Here is a 9506-nt window from a genome sequence, read left to right as displayed (position 1 = left end):
CACACCAATGCACACAATAACCAACCTCACACAATCATTCACACTCCCGCACCCAAGTACCAATGCACACTCAATCCCAAACTCACTGACACACTCACTTGCAAACGCCTGCACATTCTCACACACCTCCCCACACCAAAACACAATGTCACACACTAACTCATTCACACTAACTCTCGCACCCATGAACAAAGAAATTCATGTTCAAATACACATGTACACACAGATGCAGTCACACATTCACTCACATACACCCACCAACACCCCAAAACTCACACTCACCCACACAAGACTCCCTTGCAATCACATGCACACCTACAGAGAAAAAATTCCAGACGCTCGCACACTCACATTTACACTCCCGCACAGTCACTTACACACACATTCAAAACTCACACGCTCATACACCTACACGTTTACACATTTACTCTGTCTCGCACTCACACACAAACACCCTCCAAAGCATTTGAATCCATACTCAGACACACATGCCAACCCACTAAGACACATCACACAAATACACACACTCACCGCTCACATACACTTTCAAACACACACAAACACACAAGCCAACTCACAAAAACAAAATTCTCACATTGACTCTGTCACTCACACTCACACACTCAACACCACATGCAATCACACACACACAGAAACACAAACACACACGGGAATACGCTCTCTCGCATTCACTGAAACACACATTTATGCACCCTCTTACACACCCACACACACAGAAATACGGACTCACAAACATAGGCCCGTACAATCACACCTATGTACCCCGTCATTCACTCACACATTCATACTCACTCACACTCAAAAACAGACTCACACACCCACACCCACACACAGAAATACATACTCACAAATATACGCACATACAGTCACACCTATGTCCCCACTCTTACTCCGACTCACACACTCATACCCCCTTACTCAAAAATAGACTCACACCTCTACACACACAAAAATACACACTCACAAACAGGTACATACAATATCACATATGTACCCCCTTTCCGTCACTCAAACATTTATACTCACTCACACTCAAAAAGAGATTCAAACACCTACCCACACACAAATACCCACTCACAAGCATATACACCTACAAACACAAATGCCCACATGCACAGATGACAACACACACTCATGCACACCCATACAAACCCATGAACACCAACACTCACACACCCACCCTCACACCAAACGCATTCACATGCTTTCACACTCACACACACAAACACACACACACCCTTGAATTCATACTCTGACCCATAAGCCAACCCACTAAGACCCATCAGTCACACACACCCACACATAACTCACACACATTGAAATACGTACTGAAACACAGAAGCCAACTCCCACGAATAAAACTCTCACGCAGACTGTCACTGACACACACTCACCGACACATGCTATCAAACGTACACACACAAACACAGACACACTCTCTCACATTCCCTCAAACTCAGATACAAACACCCACACTTACACACTCACACACGCAGAAATATGCACTCACAAGTATACACACATACAATCACACATAGGTACCCACTCTCACTCTCACTCACACAGTCATACGCACTTACTTAAAAATTGACTCACACCTATACACACACAAAAAGGCACACTCACAAGCATATACACGTAAAAACACAAGCACACATGCCAACACACAGTCACACATTACACACGTACAGAAATACACACTCACATATATACGCACATACAATCACACATTATGCACACCTGTCACTCACTCACACCTTCGTACTCACTCGCACTCAAAAGTAGACTCACACACCTACACACACACAGAAATACACACTCACAAATATACACACATACAATCACTCAATTTACCCACTCTAACTCTGACTCACACAGTCATACTCACTCAAAGATAGACTCACACCTATACACACACACAAGAATATACACTCCCAGGCATATACACATGAAAACACAAACACACATGCACCGATGCCCACAGTCACACACACCTTTACACACTTATAAACACAGAAGTCACACACTCACCTCACAAACATATGTACATGCCATATCACATATGTACCCCCTTTCAGTCACTCACACATTTATACTCACTCACACTCAAAAATAATCTCAAACACCTACACACACAAATACGCACTCACAAGCCTATGCACAACATACAAACGTAAACACACACATACACAGATGCCAACACAGCTGCACACACCCATACACACACTCAAAAGCACACACACATTCACCCTCACACACATATGAACCTACACGTACACACAAATGCACGAGTACAAACACAAACACAACACACAGACACATAACGCAAAACACAATATTGTACACATCACACACCAGCCCACACAAAAACCCTTACACAAAAACATTCATATACATACACCCTTGGACACAAGCACTCACACACCAACATACACACTTACACAGTAAGTCACAAACACTCACACTCAAAAATAGGCTCACACACCTACACACACACAGAAATACACACTCAACACTATACGCACATACAATCACACATATGTACCTACTCTCACTCACATATTCATACGTACTCAAAAATGGACTCGCACCTATACACACACAAAATTACACACTCACAAGCATATACACATGAAAACACAAACACACATACACAGATGCCAACACACAGTCACACACACCCTTACACACTTATAACCACACAAGTCACACACTCACCCTCACACACACTTACACACATGAACATACACATGCAGACATTCACACTCTCTCACACACACACTCACCCACAAACTCACCCACAATATTGAATCGATACTCAAACCCGAGGCAACACACTGACACACATCACAAACGCACACCCGTTCCCATCTCACACACACACACGTACACACCCATACACACACACACTGACTCATTCACAAACACTCACAGCCATACACACTCAGATATGTACACGTACACACACCCAAACGTCCACAATCACAAACATAGATGCACACGCTCATTCAGGCACATATTTACAAATTCACACTCAAATGTAATCAGACACGTACAAACACAGAAACACACACAGATATAAACAAACACTAACACACATGCGAACACACACAGGAGACAACACACACACCCCTACCCTCACATTCACACACTCACAGAAAAACACAATCACACTTAAAAAACACACGTGCATACGCAGACATGTGAATACACCCAAGCCAACACAGTAACATACAAATGCACTCATTCACTGACTCTCATACTCACCCACATATCTCCCACTGCATGCACTCACACACATACACACACACACGCACACACTCACACCAACGCACACAAGAACCAACCTCACACAATCATTCACACTCCCGCACCCAAGCACCAACGCCCACTCAATCCCAAACTCACTGACACACTCACTTGCAAACGCCTGCACATTCTCACACACCTCCCCACACCAAAACACAATGTCACACACTAACTCATTCACACTAACTCTCGCACCCATGAACAAAGAAATTCATGTTCAAATACACATGTACACACAGATGCAGTCACACATTCACTCACATACACCCACCAACACCCCAAAACTCACACTCACACTCACCCACACATGACTCCCTTGCAATCACATGCACACCTACAGAGAAAAAAATTACAGACGCTCGCACACTCACATTTACACTCCCGCACAGTCACTTACACACACATTCAAAACTCACACGCTCATACACCTACACGTTTACACATTTACTCTGTCTCGCACTCACACACAAACACCCTCCAAAGCATTTGAATCCATACTCAGACACACATGCCAACCCACTAAGACACATCACACAAATACACACACTCACCCCTCACATACACATTCAAACACACACAGACACACAAGCCAACTCACAAAAACAAAATTCTCACATTGACTCTGTCACTCACACTCACACACTCAACACCACATGCAATCACACACACACAGAAACACAAACACACACGGGAATACGCTCTCTCGCATTCACTGAAACACACATTTATACACCCTCTTACACACCCACACACACAGAAATACAGACTCACAAACATGTGCCCATACAATCACACATATGCACCCCGTCATTCACTCACACATTCATACTCACTCACACTCAAAAACAGACTCACACACCCACACCCACACACAGAAATACATACTCACAAATATACGCACATACAGTCACACCTATGTCCCCACTCTTACTCCGACTCACACACTCATACCCCCTTACTCAAAAATAGACTCACACCTCTACACACACAAAAATACACACTCACAAACAGGTACATACAATATCACATATGTACCCCCTTTCCGTCACTCAAACATTTATACTCACTCACACTCAAAAAGAGATTCAAACACCTACCCACACACAAATACCCACTCACAAGCATATACACCTACAAACACAAATGCCCACATGCACAGATGACAACACACACTCATGCACACCCATACAAACCCATGAACACCAACACTCACACACCCACCCTCACACCAAACGCATTCACATGCTTTCACACTCACACACACAAACACACACACACCCTTGAATTCATACTCTGACCCATAAGCCAACCCACTAAGACCCATCAGTCACACACACCCACACATAACTCACACACATTGAAATACGTACTGAAACACAGAAGCCAACTCCCACGAATAAAACTCTCACGCAGACTGTCACTGACACACACTCACCGACACATGCTATCAAACGTACACACACAAACACAGACACACTCTCTCACATTCCCTCAAACTCAGATACAAACACCCACACTTACACACTCACACACGCAGAAATATGCACTCACAAGTATACACACATACAATCACACATAGGTACCCACTCTCACTCTCACTCACACAGTCATACGCACTTACTTAAAAATTGACTCACACCTATACACACACAAAAAGGCACACTCACAAGCATATACACGTCAAAACACAAGCACACATGCCAACACACAGTCACACATTACACACGTACAGAAATACACACTCACATATATACGCACATACAATCACACATTATGCACACCTGTCACTCACTCACACCTTCGTACTCACTCGCACTCAAAAGTAGACTCACACACCTACACACACACAGAAATACACACTCACAAATATACACACATACAATCACACAATTTACCCACTCTAACTCTGACTCACACAGTCATACTCACTCACTCAAAGATAGACTCACACCTATACACACACAAGAATATACACTCCCAGGCATATACACATGAAAACACAAACACACATGCACCGATGCCAACAGTCACACACACTTTACACACTTATAAACACAGAAGTCACACACTCACCTCACAAACATATGTACATGCCATATCACATATGTACCCCCTTTCAGTCACTCACACATTTATACTCACTCACACTCAAAAATAATCTCAAACACCTACACACACAAATACGCACTCACAAGCCTATGCACATACAAACATAATCACACACATACACAGATTCCAACACACCTGCACACACCCATACACACACTCAAAAGCACACACACATTCACCCTCACACACATATGAACCTACACGTACACACAAATGCACGAGTACAAACACAAACACAACACACAGACACATAACGCAAAACACAGTATTGTACACATCACACACCAGCACACACAAAAACCCTTACACAAAAACAGTCATATACATACACCCTTGGACACAAGCACTCACACACCAACATACACACTTACACAGTAAGTCACAAACACACACTCAAAAATAGGCTCACACACCTACACACACACAGAAATACACACTCAACACTATACGCACATACAATCACACATATGTACCTACTCTCGCTCTCACTCACATATTCATACGTACTCAAAAATGGACTCGCACCTATACACACACAAAATTACACACTCACAAGCATATACACATGAAAACACAAACACACATACACAGATGCCAACACACAGTCACACACACCCTTACACACTTATCACCACACAAGTCACACACTCACCCTCACACACACTTACACACATATGAACATACACATGCAGACATTCACACTCTCTCACACACACACTCACCCACAAACTCACCCACAATATTGAATCGATACTCAAACCCGAGGCAACACACTGACACACATCACAAACGCACACCCGTTCCCATCTCACACACACACACGTACACACCCATACACACACACACTGACTCATTCACAAACATTCACTGCCATACACACTCAGATATGTACACGTACACACACCCAAACGTCCACAATCACAAACATAGATGCACACGCTCATTCATGCACATATTTACAAATTCACACTCAAATGTAATCAGACACGTACAAACACAGAAACACACACAGATATAAACAAACACTAACACACATGTGAACACACACAGGAGACAACACACACACCCCTACCCTCACATTCACACACTCACAGAAAAACACAATCACACTTAAAAAACACACGTGCATACGCAGACATGTGAATACACCCAAGCCAACACAGTAACATACAAATGCACTCATTCACTGACTCTCATACTCACCCACATATCTCCCACTGCATGCACTCACACACATACACACACACACGCACACACTCACACCAACGCACACAAGAACCAACCTCACACAATCATTCACACTCCCGCACCCAAGCACCAACGCACACTCAATCCCAAACTCACTGACACACTCACTTGCAAACGCCTGCACATTCTCACACACCTCCCCACACCAAAACACAATGTCACACACTAACTCATTCACACTAACTCTCGCACCCATGAACAAAGAAATTCATGTTCAAATACACATGTACACACAGATGCAGTCACACATTCACTCACATACACCCACCAACACCCCAAAACTCACACTCACACTCACCCACACATGACTCCCTTGCAATCACATGCACACCTACAGAGAAAAAAATTCCAGACGCTCGCACACTCACATTTACACTCCCGCACAGTCACTTACACACACATTCAAAACTCACACGCTCATACACCTACACGTTTACACATTTACTCTGTCTCGCACTCACACACAAACACCCTCCAAACATTTGAATCCATACTCAGACACACATGCCAACCCACTAAGACACATCACACAAATACACACACTCACCCCTCACATACACATTCAAACACACACAGACACACAAGCCAACTCACAAAAACAAAATTCTCACATTGACTCTGTCACTCACACTCACACACTCAACACCACATGCAATCACACACACACAGAAACACAAACACACACGGGAATACGCTCTCTCGCATTCACTGAAACACACATTTATACACCCTCTTACACACCCACACACACAGAAATACAGACTCACAAACATGTGCCCATACAATCACACATATGCACCCCGTCATTCACTCACACATTCATACTCACTCACACTCAAAAACAGACTCACACACCCACACCCACACACAGAAATACATACTCACAAATATACGCACATACAGTCACACCTATGTCCCCACTCTTACTCCGACTCACACACTCATACCCCCTTACTCAAAAATAGACTCACACCTCTACACACACAAAAATACACATTCACAAACAGGTACATACAATATCACATATGTACCCCCTTTCCGTCACTCAAACATTTATACTCACTCACACTCAAAAAGAGATTCAAACACCTACACACACACAAATACCCACTCACAAGCATATACACCTACAAACACAAATGCCCACATGCACAGATGACAACACACACTCATGCACACCCATACAAACCCATGAACACCAACACTCACACACACACCCTCACACCAAACGCATTCACATGCTTTCACACTCACACACACAAACACACACACACCCTTGAATTCATACTCTGACCCATAAGCCAACCCACTAAGACCCATCAGTCACACACACCCACACATAACTCACACACATTGAAATACGTACTGAAACACAGAAGCCAACTCCCACGAATAAAACTCTCACGCAGACTGTCACTGACACACACTCACCGACACATGCTATCAAACGTACACACACAAACACAGACACACTCTCTCACATTCCCTCAAACTCAGATACAAACACCCACACTTACACACTCACACACGCAGAAATATGCACTCACAAGTATACACACATACAATCACACATAGGTACCCACTCTCACTCTCACTCACACAGTCATACGCACTTACTTAAAAATTGACTCACACCTATACACACACAAAAAGGCACACTCACAAGCATATACACGTCAAAACACAAGCACACATGCCAACACACAGTCACACATTACACACGTACAGAAATACACACTCACATATATACGCACATACAATCACACATTATGCACACCTGTCACTCACTCACACCTTCGTACTCACTCGCACTCAAAAGTAGACTCACACACCTACACACACACAGAAATACACACTCACAAATATACACACATACAATCACACAATTTACCCACTCTAACTCTGACTCACACAGTCATACTCACTCACTCAAAGATAGACTCACACCTATACACACACAAGAATATACACTCCCAGGCATATACACATGAAAACACAAACACACATGCACCGATGCCAACAGTCACACACACTTTACACACTTATAAACACAGAAGTCACACACTCACCTCACAAACATATGTACATGCCATATCACATATGTACCCCCTTTCAGTCACTCACACATTTATACTCACTCACACTCAAAAATAATCTCAAACACCTACACACACAAATACGCACTCACAAGCCTATGCACATACAAACATAATCACACACATACACAGATGCCAACACACCTGCACACACCCATACACACACTCAAAAGCACACACACATTCACCCTCACACACATATGAACCTACACGTACACACAAATGCACGAGTACAAACACAAACACAACACACAGACACATAACGCAAAACACACTATTGTACACATCACACACCAGCACACACAAAAACCCTTACACAAAAACATTCATATACATACACCCTTGGACACAAGCACTCACACACCAACATACACACTTACACAGTAAGTCACAAACACTCACACTCAAAAATAGGCTCACACACCTACACACACACAGAAATACACACTCAACACTATACGCACATACAATCACACATATGTACCTACTCTCGCTCTCACTCACATATTCATACGTACTCAAAAATGGACTCGCACCTATACACACACAAAATTACACACTCACAAGCATATACACATGAAAACACAAACACACATACACAGATGCCAACACACAGTCACACACACCCTTACACACTTATAACCACACAAGTCACACACTCACCCTCACACACACTTACACACATATGAACATACACATGCAGACATTCACACTCTCTCACAC

This window comes from Castor canadensis, chromosome 1 (assembly GCF_047511655.1).
Source record: "Castor canadensis chromosome 1, mCasCan1.hap1v2, whole genome shotgun sequence".
NCBI lineage: Eukaryota > Metazoa > Chordata > Mammalia > Rodentia > Castoridae > Castor > Castor canadensis.
Note: the sequence above shows the minus strand (reverse complement) of the source record.